This window comes from Vulpes lagopus, chromosome 5 (genome assembly GCF_018345385.1).
Source record: "Vulpes lagopus strain Blue_001 chromosome 5, ASM1834538v1, whole genome shotgun sequence".
Taxonomy (NCBI): domain Eukaryota; kingdom Metazoa; phylum Chordata; class Mammalia; order Carnivora; family Canidae; genus Vulpes; species Vulpes lagopus.
Genome location: NC_054828.1, coordinates 121031772 through 121047305, shown reverse-complemented (window position 1 = coordinate 121047305; position 15534 = coordinate 121031772). Strand labels below are relative to the sequence as shown.

General features: G+C 35.9%; 1 long non-coding RNA gene across 2 annotated transcripts in view; it reads left to right on the top strand.

The window, feature by feature from the left end:
• Positions 1-454: 454 nt before the first annotated feature.
• LOC121490459 overlaps positions 455-15534 on the top strand; it is a 93888-nt gene continuing 78808 nt past the window's right edge. Inside the window, exon 1 of one of the 2 annotated variants that reach the window (XR_005987685.1) lies at positions 455-559. This is a non-coding gene — a long non-coding RNA (uncharacterized LOC121490459). The remainder of the gene's footprint in view (positions 560-15534) is intronic. The other variant, XR_005987686.1, reaches the window with a different exon arrangement.

Below are 15534 nucleotides of genomic sequence, written 5' to 3'. Positions count from 1 at the left end.
GGAGTAATACAATACGCATCCTCTTGAATCTGGCTTCCTTAGCAAAAACTTTTTAAATGTATTCCTGTTGTTGTGTGTTTATCAATTCATTTCTTCTTATTTTCTGAGTAACATTCCATTGCATGGATTTATTACATTGTATTTATTCATTCACCAATTATGGCAGGCAAATTAGTGACCTCTAAAAGTAACCATGCACCTAATCCTTAAAAACTGAGTATGTTGTGTTAGGTGGTAAAAAGAGACTTTGCTAATGCGATTAAGTTACAGGCCTTGAGATGGGAAGATAATCCTGGGACAAAATATCACATGGATTGGAGAGACAGCAGTGTCAGAAGGATCTGCTGCCCTTTTGCAGGCTCTGGAACGCAGGGTCCAAAGGCCTTTAGGAACTAAAGTGGAACCCAGCTGACTGCCAGCAAGAAAACTAGACCCAGTCTTATATCACATGGAGCTGGGTTCTGCCAACACCTGAATAACTAAGGAAATACATTTTCACCTAGAATCTCCAGAAAGGAATATAGCACTGCCAACACTTTGATCTTAGCCTGAAGGACAGGTAAGCAGACACCAGAAGTATAAGATGATCAATCTGTGTTATTTTAGGTCACTAAGACTTTGGCAATTTTTTTTGCAGCACCAGTAGAAACCTAATAGACCAGCTGAAGGACATTTGGGTTTTTTTTTTTTTTTCCAGTTTTTGGTAATATTGAGAAAGCCACTATTAACCATGGAGTACAGTTTTTTATGTAAACTTAAGCTTTCATTTCCTTTGAGTAGAATTTCTGGGTCCTATGATAAGCACACAATTATTAGAAATTGCAAAACTGCTCTCCAAGTGACTAAATCATTTTTCATTTTCACAATCAATGTATGAGTGTTCCCACTGTTCTGAGCCTTCACCACCACTTGGTATTTATAGGAAGTTTCTCATTTGTTGGTTTGATAAATATTTGGTGGTAACTCCTTCACTGGTGATTTTAATTTGCATTCTTAATGATTAGTGATGTTGACTTTAGTAGAGTATTTGTTCAAATCTTTTGCCAAACTTTAATTGGGTTATTTTATTATTGGGTTTTGTGCATTTTTCATATATTATAGTGTATTAATTTCCTAGTGCTGTGTATATTACTACTAACTTGGTGACAACACCCATTTATTACCACTCAGTTTCTATGTGTCAAAAGTCTGGGTTCTCTGATCATAGTCTTACAGGTTAATTCAAGGTGTCAGCTACTGCATTCTAATCTGGTCTCATCTAGAGCTCAGGATCAACCTCCAAGCTCATTCAGGTTGTTGGCAAAATTCAGTTTCTTGCTGCTGTAAGTGGGGCTGAGATCCTGGTTCTCTGCTGGCTCCTCGCTGGAGTTCCCTCAGCTCCTAAAAGCCACTCTGAAGCAGGATCCTAACAACCTGGCTGCTTACTCAGAATCCCTCTCTATTCTCTGTAATGGGTTCTTAGCCCTAAAGTGATTCTCCTATCACATTTCCCTTATAATGTCATCTAATCCAAGAGTGTTCCATTATATTAAGAGGCTCTACCCAAGGTACCTGGGTGGCTCAGCTAAGCATCTGCCTTCAGCTCAGGTCATGATCTCAGGGTCCTGGATAGAGCCCTGCATTGGGCTCTCTGCTCAGTTGGGAGTCTGCTTCTCCCTCCTCCTTCCCCTCTCCCTGCTTGTGCTTTCTCTCCCTCATTCTCACTCTCTCTCAAATAAATAAATAAAATCTTTAAAAATATAAATAAATAAATAAATAAATAAATAAATAAATAAATAACTCTTCCCATACTGAAGGGAAGGGATTATATAGTGCAAGACATCTTGGGACCATCTTAGAATTTTGCCTACTACATCTGAATATAGATCTGCCTTAGATTTTTGCCTACTACATCTGAATATAGCAGAATATGTGTTTTACAAATGTTTTCTTTTGGTCTTTCACTTCTCATTCTCTTTTAAAAATATTTTTTGAAGAATAGAAGTGTTTAATAATGAAGAAGCCAGGGATGCCTGGGTGGCGCAGCGGTTTGGCGCCTGCCTTTGGCCCAGGGTGCGATCCTGGATACCTGGGATTGAATCCCACATCGGGCTCCCGGTGCATGGAGCCTGCTTCTCCCTCTGCCTGTGTCTCTGCCTCTCTCTCTCTCTCTCTCTGTGACTATCATAAGTAAATAAAAATTTAAAAAAAAAATAAAATAATGAAGAAGCCAATTTTTTTATTTTTTTCCTTTTCATGTATTGTGGTTTTGGTGGCGTACCTAAGAAAGCTTTACCTAACCCAAGGCACAATGATTTTTCTCCTATTTTCTTCTTGAAGCTTTATACTTTTCCATTTTCCATTTGAATATATGATCGATCTTGAGTTAATTTTTGCATATGGTACATGGGTATGGGTCAACATTTTGTGGGTTTTTTTCCTCTTTTTTTGCATATCAATATGTAATTAATACCATTTGTGAAAACATCATCTTCTCTCTATTGAGTCTCCTTTGCACCTTTGTCAAATACCACACACACACATACACACACATATATGTCTGTTTCTGGACTCCGTATTTGCCACTGTTTTGGATTACTGCAGCTTTATACTGAGTTTTAAAATCAGAGTGAAGCCTCTAAATTTGTTCTCCTTCAAAACATTGTGACTTTACATTTTGTATTATGTTATATTTATAAGACAGAATATATTGCCCTACCAGATACATTTTAGAATCAGGTTGTCAGTTTCAACAGTAACAAAAAAATCTTGCTGGGATTTTGGTTGTGTTGAATCTACAAATAAGCTTGAGGAAAACTGATATAGTAACAGTAATGAGCCTTCTATAAATACACATGATATACCTCAACATCTATTTAGATATTCTTTCATTCCTTTTCCAGGGTTTTGTAGTTATCAGTATATAACCCCTACATGTATTTTGTTAGATATATACCTGAGTATTTCATGTTCATTGGTGCTTTGTAAATGATATTTTCAAAATTCAATTTCTGATTGCTCATTACTAGTATATAGAATGACCTACAGGTTGACTTTCTGGCTTGAAACCTTACATTTGTTAGTTCTTGTAGATCTTTGAGAATTCTTTGGGATTTTTCTATATAGATAATCATGTCTATGGAATTTTTTATTAATCTATTTAATTTAATATCCACTATTGGTTTCATTTCATACATTTTTAAATGCTTTAGTTGTTGCCCTTGAGTTTATGTCATCAGTTAGTCATAATAACTTCAAATAATAATCATTTCAGTCTATATAATTATAAGAACTTTACAATACAATGATTCTGTCTTGCCTTTTGGGATGCTTTTATCCTATATTTTGCTTCTGAATATAGCATAAATCCAAATACATTTCTATTATTTTTCCTTTGGAGAGAATCATTGTTAAAGCAAGTACAAAGAAAGAAAGAAAGAAAGAAAGAAAGAAAGAAAGAAAGAAAGAAAAAGAAAAAAAGAAAGAAAGAAAGAAAGAAAGAAAGAAAGAAAGAAAGAAAGAAGAAAGAAAGAAATCAAGTACAAATAAGAACAAAAAAACATTCGCTCTTATTTTAATTATTTATGGGGAACTTTGTAACTTTTCTATAGAGACAGGTTTCTATGTATTACTGTATTCTTCTGCCTAAACAATTTCTTTTAATATGTCTTCTAGTGTAGGTCTGTTGATCAAGAATTATATCTTTTTTAGGTCCTATCTGTGGAAGATATTTTCATTGGATGTAGGAATCTGTGTTGGCCTTTTTCTTCTCAGTACTTTGAAGACATCCCTTCTTGTCTTCTAGTTTGCATAATTTTTAATGAAAAGTCTATCATATTTCTATCTTTGCTCTTTGTGTATGTTTTGGTTTTGGAAGGTTGTGTTTGTTATCGCTTTTTTTTTTGAGCTTCCTTAAGGATTGCCTCTTTTCTTTGGTTTTTAGCAATTTGAATATGAATGATGTGTGTGTGTGTGTGTGTGTGTGTTGATTTTATCACACTTGGTGTTCAAATTTTCTAGATTTGGGGCTTATTTTTTATGTTATTTTTAGAAAATTATCAATCATTATATCTTCAAGTAATTCTTAAGTTTCATTATCTCTCTTCTTGCATTCTAGTATTCAAATCACACATATAATACTTAGACCTTTGGATGATATTCTATAGTGCTTGTATGCTTTGTCTTGTTTCTATTTTTCTATCTTTTCTTATTATGTTTCATTTGATTTCAATGGACCAATTCATTGATGTTTATATTCCTTAGGATTGTTTTGTCTACTAATGAATTAGTCAATACCATGCTTCAGTTTTGTTACTATATTTTATTCTAGCCTCCAATATAATCCTTTTTTTATAGTTTTCCCCTCTCTGCTGAAATTGCCCATGTGTTCATACATGTTTTCCACAAGATTTTTAAACATATTAATTATAGTAATTTTTAATTCCCTGTTTCATAGTTCTAATATCTGGTTCTTACCTGAGTCTGGTTCTGTGGACTATTTTGCCTCTTAATAGTGGGGGTTGGTTTGTGTTTCTTTTTTCCCTGACTTTGTGTGTGTGTGTGTGTGTGTGATAGATAGTCTTTGTTGGAAAGCCACACATAAGGTATGGGACAGTAGACACTGAAGTAAACAGCATTTATGCCTGACATATGAATCAGAACCTCTTATTCTGTTTGGTCATTAGTTAAAAGTGTTTGTGTCTTCCAGGCCTGCACTGCAAGGTAGGCTTTCTATGATCCCTTGCCCAGTGGTTAATGTTTTCCATGATTTCTTGGTGAAAATCCAGGAAGAAGGACCTATGAAAGATTGAACTTTGTGAACCAGTGTCCTTTGTGAACTTTGTGAACTTTGTGTCCAGAACTCCAGAAACCTTGCATTATCCTATATAGAGACTAACAATTCATTAAACATGTTAGCTAAATTTTTCCTTCCCACTTAAATGAAGGACCAGTCTTCCTCCCCTGCTTTGTAAAGGTTAGTCATTTCCTGTTCTATTTCTCCTTGAATATACATGCCTTTCCTTAGGTCTAAGGCTAGGTGCTTACTTTGTAACTTCACCTCTTTGAATTTGATAAAATTATGATTATTTTAATATGACCTCGGTTTTCCTTGTTGTGATGGGAGTAATCATCTATCTAACATTCTGTACCCTAAGTGAAAGTTAGAAGTCCGCAATTTCTTAAGACAAGAAAAAATCATGTGTATTTGCACTACATACTAATCAAACCAATCCAGAAATCAATGGGAACATTAGTTGTAATAAATGAATTCACCTTAAATGATTCTAGAAATTAAAATGTGTCCAAGTCAATTAAGGAATTACAAGTAAGAGTCAAAATCCATTCATGTTTTTAAAGAGCTTACAATCTATTGGGAGAGAATAGAATGATAAGGAGAAAAGTATAAAAATTCACTGTCAAATTCTTTCTGCTATTCCCTTCTATTACCTTTAAACAATAATGATAAAATGAGTTTTCTGCTATCAAAAATTGAGGTCTGGGTCTAATCTCATGAGAACTCGGACAGCCATCTCTGAGAGGCATTAAGAAGATTGTGGGGAGCACAGAGCCACCTGACTATAAGTGTCTTGTCTTAATAAATCACTGTAACAACTGACTATACAAAACTTGAGAGAGTAGGTTAAGATAATTTAGAATTAAATGTGGCTCAGAAGCAATGCTGAGGTGTGCCTGGGTGGCTCAGTCTGTTAAGTGTCTGCCTTGAGCTCAGGTCATGATCCCAGGATCCTGGGATTTAGCCCCCACTACAGACTGGGGACTCCCCACAGGGAACCTGCTTCTCTCACTCTGCCACTCCCCCTGCTTTGTTCTCTTGCTCTCTCTCTCTATCAAATAAATAAATAAATAAATAAAATCTTTTTAAAAAATGCTGAAAATGATAGTCTGATCCCTATTTGTCTTCTTTGATGGCATTTGTATATATTTTCGCAATTAATTACTACTTTTCATTGATCATGCCAAGGTGGGAAAAAAAGATAAAAAGGAAGTAGAAGTAGATAGGAACAAGGAAAGTGTGAAATCATAAGAACCCAAGGGGTAGTTCATATTCAAATATATATATGGAAATAGAGTTTTAAAATCCTCTGCAAAACCAATCTTAATCTTGGGTTATATAACATGGTATAAGGACAAACTTGGCTTTTGAAGCAGAGCAAAGAAGAGAATAGAATCAACCAGATGTTCAGACAAATTGCTGAGGCCTCACAGCAGTTTTACTTAATGCCACCCTATCATCCGCTTTAGACAATTTAAGATCGAGAGCACAGTCAGACTGACAAATACATTTGCTCAAGACCTTCTCCATTATAATTCCATTAATATCTCTGGGCCCAGAGCCAGAGAAAAACATCTGGTAGGGATTATATTTTTGCAGAGATAAACTTGCAGATGTTCAAAATCATTTTTAAGAAAATTTATCTATAAAATATTGTGATAGACAAGATGAAAAAAATGGCAAAAATGAGATTGGGAATTATATATTATAGAAGTATTTTGGAGTCTTAAAATATTTTAATATAATAAAATCAATATATTCACACATTAAAAGTAAATCCATAAAGATAAGAGAGTATTTAAAATATTTCACTCCAATTCCTTACACTGTCACTCCCTATTTAATTTCCCTTACAACAGTCTTTATTTTGATAAAGATGATAGCTCTCACAATTACAAAGAGTATACTCAGTCAGCGCCCATTCTTAAGCTAGAAGAATTGTTTAAATATTGGCTGCCTATGTAAAATGGGAAAAAACTAGTTTATTTCATATTATTCCTCCTCTATCTACTCTTCATATTTATGTTACTAATTTAAATCTTCCAGTTATTATTTCACAGTTAAAAATAAAATCCTTGGAGGACACCTGGGTGGTTCAGTAGGTTAAGTGTCGGACTCTTGGTTTCAGCTCAGATCATGATCTCAGTGTCCTGGGATCCAGCCCTGAGTTGGGCTCCACATTCAGTGGGGAGTCTGCTTGAGGTTTTTTTTTTCCTCTCTCCCTCTCCCTCTACCCCTCCCCTTGCTTGCACTCTCTATCTCTCTCAAATAAATAAATAAATCTTTAGGGAAAAAATAAAAAATAAACAAAATTCTTAAACTTATATTTCTTCATCCGTTATATCATTAGCTATTAGATTAAATATAATACCTTTCTAGTGCATAGAACAAGGAAAGGAAAGTCCTTTACTTCTTCTCCCACGCTAGTTCCACTTGCTAGCTATTGTAAGCTCTAATATTATTCCTATATTCACGCATTTATAACATTCAAATTCTGCTTCCTGACTATTGTTAAGATATCCAGGTATTATCTGTAAGAGAATAATAATATTGAAAACTGAATAATTTAAAATATTATAATTTTTAAATATTATATACTACATATTCAGTAGTGATTGATTCCTGGAGAAAGACATGGAAGCCTATTTTAAACTCTTGCCACTCAAAGACTTCATGCTTCAAGGTTAAAAGATTCTTAATTTTTTTTTTCTACAGCAATTGATAAAATACATGGCACAATTCTATTTTGTCCATAATTGGATGACTTTTTATGTAGTGTCATGGGTTACTATTTAAATAAATCATCCTTTACATTTTTAATTATGATTATTAAAATTCTCTATTGATTTGTTTCTGGAGCCTGAGATTTTCATTGCCCAAGAGGGGAGGAAAAAAGAGTTCACAATATGAGTGTTTTATTTTTTTAATCTTAAAGACAAGCTTTTAAGCTTATTTGAGGAAAAACAGTTGTTTATGAGAATTTCATACCCCAAATCTTTATTTTATGAGAGTAGAAAAAAATATTAGTGAATAGGAAGAAATAGTAGCCTAAAATAGTGCCCTTTGCCAAAACATGAGGTCATGAAGGTGCAGAAGTTGCCAGACAGGTCAAAAGAACTGAGAGACTGAAAGAGGTACAGCAATGAGACAGGGAGTGAAAGAGCAACCACAGCAAAGAGGCAGCAGCTGCCTCTTCTAGCACATCTCCTGAAACAGTTTTCACACATTGCATCACAAATGACATGGCTGACACCCAAAAACCAGATAGGATGAGGTATCTCAGTGAAAGGCCATTGAGAATACATTGGATAACAAGTGGATCTGAGTAATTAGTAAGAAGTAGGAAAAAAAAATGACTATAGGAAATTTTAAAAATGCAGCATGACTTGACCTGATGCATTTAGAGCACAATGCACAAAACAACTATTAAACACATTTCCTTTTTAAGTGCATATACCAAGAGAGTCCATATGTTAACCCATTAATTATAAATATATTTCAAAAATTAAAATCTTACAAGCAGAGCACTTGGATAGCTCAGTCAATTATCTGACTTTTGATTTCAGCTCAGGTCACAATCTCAGGATCATGAGATTGAGCCCCTAGTCAAACTCTGCGTTGGTTGGGGAGCCTGCCTCAGATTCTCTCTCTCCTTTCCCCTTCCACCCTCCACCATTAAAAGGAAAAAAAAAATCTTACAAAGCATATAGTGTGAATACATCAGCATTAAATGAGAAGCCAATATAAATAAGATATATTTTAAAAGTCCACACATTTAGAAGTTGAACACACTTCTAAGGAACCATGATGAAAATAGTAATTTAAACTGAAAAAATAAAAATAAACATATCAAAATTTGTAGATACAGCTAGCAGATTTCAGTGGGAAATTTATAAATGAAATGCTTGTATTAGAAAAGAGAAAAGATTTGTAAAAAAATTTTTCATTTTAAGAAGCTAGAGAAAAACAAATTAACCCTAAAGGAGGAAGGGAGGAATTAAAAGACGTGGTAATTAATGAACTAGAAAACAAAGAATAACAAGATATAAACAAATAATAACAAGATTATTAAATAACAATATATAAAATATATTCCTAAATCTCAGCAAGACAGATTAGGATTAATAAAAATGAAAAAATACAAGTTATTAATGACCAGGGGATAGTAACATATAATTGTAGCTATAAAGAGACCTTAAAAGGATTGTAGAGGCTATTATGAATAATTTTATGCCAATAAATTTTATATCTTGAGTAAAATAATCTTTTTTAAACAGATTTGATTATTTATTCATGAGAGAGAGGCAGAGACATAGGCAGAGGAAGAAGCAGGCTCCCTGTAGGGAGCCTGATGTGGGACTTGATCCCAGGACCCTGGGATCATGACCTGAGCCAAAGGCGGGTGCTCAACCATTGAGCCACCCAAATGCCCCCTTAAATAAAATAATCAAATTAGTAAACAATTTATAAGAAGCAATAGAAAATATAAATAGCACTAGATTTAATAAAAAGTTTAAATTTATAATAACTTTCTCATGAAGAAAAATTCAGGCCCTGATGTTGTCCTGGTTAAACTCTATAATACTTAAGGAAAAAAAAATACCAAATACTTAAGAAAATATCCCAAGAAATATAGAAACTTTCATCCTAATAAATAAATTTAGCAATGTCAAATGATAAAAGGAAAAAATTAAAAATTCACTGTATTTACATATTCAAGTATCAATTTGAAAATGAATTTTAGAACAATTTAAACATCAGAAAAACATATAAAACCTCTAATACAAACTATACAATGTTACAAGAAATGGAAGAAGATTGAAGTATGTTGAGGGATATACTATTCTCATAAATTAAAAAATTCAATGTTACCAAAGTGTCCACAGATTCAGCAAAACCTCAGTTGTCTTTTTGGTACAAACTGGCTATTCTGAAATTTCCATGGAAATCAAAAGTATTTACCTTAGACAAAATAATATTTTAAAAGAAGAATACATTTAGAGGACTCACTCTTTAGTGTTAAAATTTACTGTAAAGTTACATTATCAAGACAATGTGATATGGTTAAAAGGTAGAGAAAAAGCTCAATGGAACAGAAAAGAGTCTAAAAAAAGACACAGGCATATATGATTAAATGATTTTGAAGAATTAAAAATACCAGGGCAATTAAGTTGGAAAATGCAAGTTTTTTTCAAAAACTTCTATTGAAATAACTTGATAAATTTATGGGGAAAAAAGTCCCAACTTCTCCTCAGCATTACACACAACAATCAATTTGGGATGAGGGTAGATCTAAATTGTAAAAGCTAATGTTGTGGTAATTTTAGAAGAAAATGTAGACTATCTTCCCAAGTTGGGGAAGGTAGAGATTTCCCAGAGAGTACACAGAAAGGTCCAAATGGAAAGTTAAATAGTGGTAAGTTGGACATCATTAAAATTTAAAACTTCTTGCAAGTTTGAAACCAAGTTCTTGCAAAACAAAGTTGTGATAATCACAGTTATAATGGGTATAGGAATTGTCCAAAGGATATAAATGCTAAACAAATGTATTTGCCTCCAATGAACACTCTTTATACCCTTGCATTTATAGTTATTCAGTCAACAAACCTTTATTAGTACCTACTATGTCCAAGCACTAAGCTAGGCTCTAGGAATAAAAATTGAGCAAGTCATTGTCCCTGCCATCAAAGAATTTGCTATCTAGTAATTTACATTGACAACTGGATGTAAGAGGAGCTGTTCTGGGGGTAAGTAGAGGATGTGCCTGCTATTAATTGAAGGTTACATAAGTCTATTTTAAGACTCAGGGACTGGCATCCAAAGGAAACCTAGAGGCTAAGGAGAAATTACCCAGTTGAAGAAATGAGCAGTCGTGCTTGGGAGGTGGGGGACTTCACAGAAGTCGAAGTGGAGAGGAGATGTTTGAGGCAGGAGGAACAAAGACCTGTACAGAGGTTCTGGGGAGAGAGAAAGATGGAGTATATTGTGGAAACCAAGTGGCCTTTAAAATGACTGAGTGCCCAGCACAAGAATGGAATGGGGGTGGGAGGAGAGAGGTGAGGAATAAAGCTGCATATAAGAGCAGGGATTTCATCTTTGTCAATTATACTGAGGGGATGTGATTTTATTCTGAGGGCAATGAGAAGAGAGTCAGGTGTTTTGTTCGCTTGCTTTTATCAGGGAATGACTGGATGTGCTAGGAATTCTCTAGCTGTGGTGTGTGCAACAATTGGGTGGGTTGGCGGGGTTGTGGTAGACTAAACTGGCATTGCAGATACCACAGAAACTGATGAGCACACTCTGAAGTGGCAGCAGGTAGGCTGGCCAGAAATGGGCAGGATAGGTTTGAGAGAGATTTGAGAAAATGTGGCTCTAGACATAGAGACAGGGGAAGGATGCAGAGTTAGAGAGGTCATCTATGGCTCCATGTGCTTCAGGTTGGAGAGGTTGCCCCCTCTTATCCTACTCTGTGGAATGGTCAACAAAGACTAGCAGTCAAAAGTGTCCATGAGTCTGAGCGAGAAGGAGGTCTCTGGTGGAGATGAGATTTCCAGTGTCACAAAGGGGCACAAGATGAATTCCAGGAGTTTCAAAGAGTAAGTAGGAAAAACCAGGTCACCAATCCTAATGATATTTTTTAATAAACAACTATGAAGGGGGGGGAGTCTGCTTCTGAGAGAAGCAAGGATAGAGATTTTTTTTAAGTTGAGACTTGAGCACATTTAAATATATTGTAATGTATAATTGAATCACTATATTGTACACATGAAACTAATATAACACTATATGTTAACTATACTGGAATTTAATTTAATTTAATAAATAAATTTTAATACTGGAATTAAAATAAACAATATAATGAGGAAAAGAAGATAAGAAAGAGACTAAAGTTACAAAAAGGAAGGGAATGATCCACATGGTGATGTCCAAAGGAGTGTGTGCAGGAGGTAGAGAGAGAGAAAGAACAGGGAGATGAAAGCAAAGTCAAGGTGAAGGTTAGCTTAACCATGACGAAAGGACATCTTTCCACTTTATTCAGAAGGAGTGTTTGCAGGTATGGAGGACAACAGTTGAAGGAGTTGCTACAGGGCCGTGTGTGTGTGTGTGTGTGTGTGTGTGTGTGTGTGTGGATGTGTGTGGATGTTTGTCTAATAAGAGTTGAGACCACCTACTGACAGTCTCTGAAGAGAATTAATGAATTATAGGAGGAAGTTTTGAAATAACCATCTTAAAAATGTTAAGGGCAACTGGAAGCATAGAAATTTGTTAAGAGTCCTTGAGGTCCTATTTTGTATTGGTGACCTTGCATATGTGAGGCATTGAGCTACATGGCTGTGTATTTTGATTCAGTAGTTTTCACAGACATAAGCTCGTGCACAAAGAAGTTGGACCATTGCTTCATTTTAGTGATTTTTCAAGTAAATGTGCCAGGATATAGGGAGGGAAGCCCACGCTATTGGCAAGGGTGATTGATGTGAAAGACTCTGGTGCATAATGAGCTGGATACAGAAAAAAAAAATTGGATGAAGCTGAGAAATAAAGAACATATATGGAATTTTGCAGACCATAGATCTTGATAAGGTCTAGGATTCAGTTACTCAGTGAGAATCATTGATGGGATGCACTAGGAATGGTAGGAGATTCTTGTTAGAGAATAGCGGGTTTAAACATAAAATCTTAAAAGTTGGATCATTCCTAGGGGGTCCCAAGTACTGGAAGGGCATGATTGAAGTAGGGTGGACATACAGGGCATTTAGAACCAATAAGGTCAAGGTTTGGAACAGCTGTCAAAGTAAACATGGAAATGACTCATCATAGCTTGAGTGGGAATGAAGAGAAATATTCAATAATGATAAGATGAATAGTAGTGAAGAAAGCAAAAGTAATGATGCATTGAGGTTATTAAAAGTAGACAGAAATCTGTGCAAGGTCACAGACAGCCAGAAGAACGTAGCAAATGTCACAAGTCCAAATGGTATTGCCTTGAGTCCCGGGCAAAGGAGAAAGGCAGAATGGGGCAGCAGAGGTCTTGGATTCATATTTTACTACAAGGAACTTAGGAAGGTGTGTTTATTTACCAACAGATAAAGAGAATAAATATGCTTACAAACACATCTGTTCAACCTCTACGGATTTAAGTAGCAGGTTGGATGACAACAGGGAAATGAAATGGCACTGTCATTATATCTGAATTGAAAAAGTCACAGAAAGCTGTAAATAGTAGTTATTATCTTTCCAAAATTTACTCTCAGTCTCTAGAAACCTTCTAGAACCTGGAAATTTGATGAGGAGGTGACTTAAAAAGAATAAAGGTGTTTGTGGGAAGAAAAAAATACATAAAAGAGCTGCTGGTGGAGAGAGACAGAGATGGTCCATAATTAATATGAACATCAATCTTTTTGAAATGTCAGGGTGAAAGCCTATTCTTGCTGAAATAATTTGATTCACTATCTCTTAAAATAGCACAGAAAGCAAGGGAAAAGGGGCATTGGCAAAGAAGAAGTTGATGAAAACAATAGTACCTGGTTTCTTCCCATCTTTCCTTGGTGTGCAAGGTCCCAGGGGTGGGGGTGGGGGGTCAGCTGATGTTACATGGCTGGGTCCTGGCACTACTCCTGGCCTCCAGTTACTGCTTTGAGCAGTAGAGATAACTGCAGAGTATGGGAAGTTCCTTGATTTATGCTACAATTTTTACTCTAAATGAAGTCAAGTTCCAGAGGTATTTTAGCCTAAAGTGTAAGCTTTCCTCATCATTCATTCCAGAAACATCCCCTCCAAACTGCTGACACTGTTTTATATAACACCAGTATGGCAATAAAGCATTATCATTCCCTTTTTTTTATCATTCCCTTTTATTAAGTGGCTTCTGTGGGGAAGCATGCACTTTCAATGTATGGCTTCTTCCAGTTCTTACATTGGCCCTATGTGGTTAACACGATCCCCATCTTGGAGAGAGGAGAAGAGAGACTCAGAAAGGTTAAGAGTGACATAATACATTTTTAGATACAAGTTGTTGGCTCTGTTAATTCCCCCCCTTCCCCCCCACCCCCGATGACCTTTCCACCGTGTCACACAGCCTTCTGAACAAGTTTCTCTGGCCACTGGCTTTTTCTCAGAAAAGGTCTGGAAAAGACATAACAAATTACACCTTGTTGCTCCTCAGACCACTACTTGTTTCAGCTCAGTGGCTCCAAGGTGATCAGGGATCAGATCCAAGACCCCATGAGAATATGATGAATCCATGCCATCCTTTATGTCCACACCTCACCTCTGTAGGAAGCACAGATTTTTGTCCTTCCCTAATGCTGGAAGGGGCTCAGTCCCTACAAGAGAGAGCCAACACATCCTGGTGATGATCTTAATTTAGGCATTTTTTCATCCAACATGCATTTACTGAGTATCATCCATGGACTCTATCTGTGATGGGCATTTGGAATATATACATCAATAAGACATTGCCCTTACCCTCAGTGAGCTCACAGATCCATGAGGGCAAAGCCATGAGGGTAAATGGTTACAAGGCAACAGGGCATGGGTAAAGATAGGATTATGCAAGCAAACTCCAAAGTAGGCAAATGGAGAGAGGCAAAGATGAGCAACCACACCATGGTATTCTCAACCACACCTGTGAACCACACTCAGGCTTACACTCACTGCCCCCAGGGATATTTAGTTTTGTCAGTATTACCACCTTAGCCATATCAAAAAGAAACAGAATCAGGGTCTTGAAGTTAATTCAGTTTCCAGCCATAAGTCAACCCAGGACCAAAGGAAAACTAAATAAAAATTGAAAAACTTACTTCCCAAAAGGGCTAAATGACATTTTTTTAATAATGAAAATGTGTTTCTTCTTAAAAAAAAAAAAACTGTGACTGTAAGACCAAAATATACTGGCTCGTGCATTGCTGGTTTCCAGACGTCAATCTTTTTCCAGATTTCTGAAGATATTTTTATCTAGAGATACATTTTATCAATTAGTTTGCTCCCTCTGGGTAACAGAAATCCTGGCAAGTGGAAGAAAGGTAGCTTTAGTCCCCTTTTGCCTCACGAAACTACAAAATCTGGTAGCAAGCTGTGGTTAGTATTGGTTCAGAGGCTCATCAAAGTCTCTGGGACTCTCTGCTTTTTCCTTCCAGGCTGTGTTAAGAGAGCTACTGCTGTTCCCTAGCTGCTGCTGTATTCATGGAAAACTTAGTTGATGTGTGTCCTAGTCAAGGAAAAGGGGCATGAGCCAACTAAGTTTGCCTTTCGTTTCTGGAAGCCCTACCCAGTAACTTCTGTTTATATTGCAAAGAGCACCGTTCCACCACAGTGGATGTCACATGTGTTATATCTCAAAGACAAACACCACTGCTGTGTCATCATACCATCTGCAAGGGAGGCTGGGATTTTTCATATACACACATACACACATGCATAAAAATATTATATAAATATGTATTTGTACTGGTTGCATCGTTGCTTCCCCCTTTGTAGGGCTCTGTTAATAAGAAAGATGGAAGAGTGTCTATTGAGGATGCGAATATTAATCTCCACCATAATCTTTAACATTTATTTGCAGAAAACAGTATGGCTTTGGTCTTTCAGGAAAACTTTTATAAATCACTCTCCCTTAATAAACTCTAATGGGGCAGGAAGAGAAACAAGTTAGTGTGCTCAGCTACACTACCAGTACCACCGAAATATTTATAGCTCTCAAAACACAGATCTGCACACTGGCCGTTAAGGTACTCCTGATTCATTTGTATCAACTGGTTGAG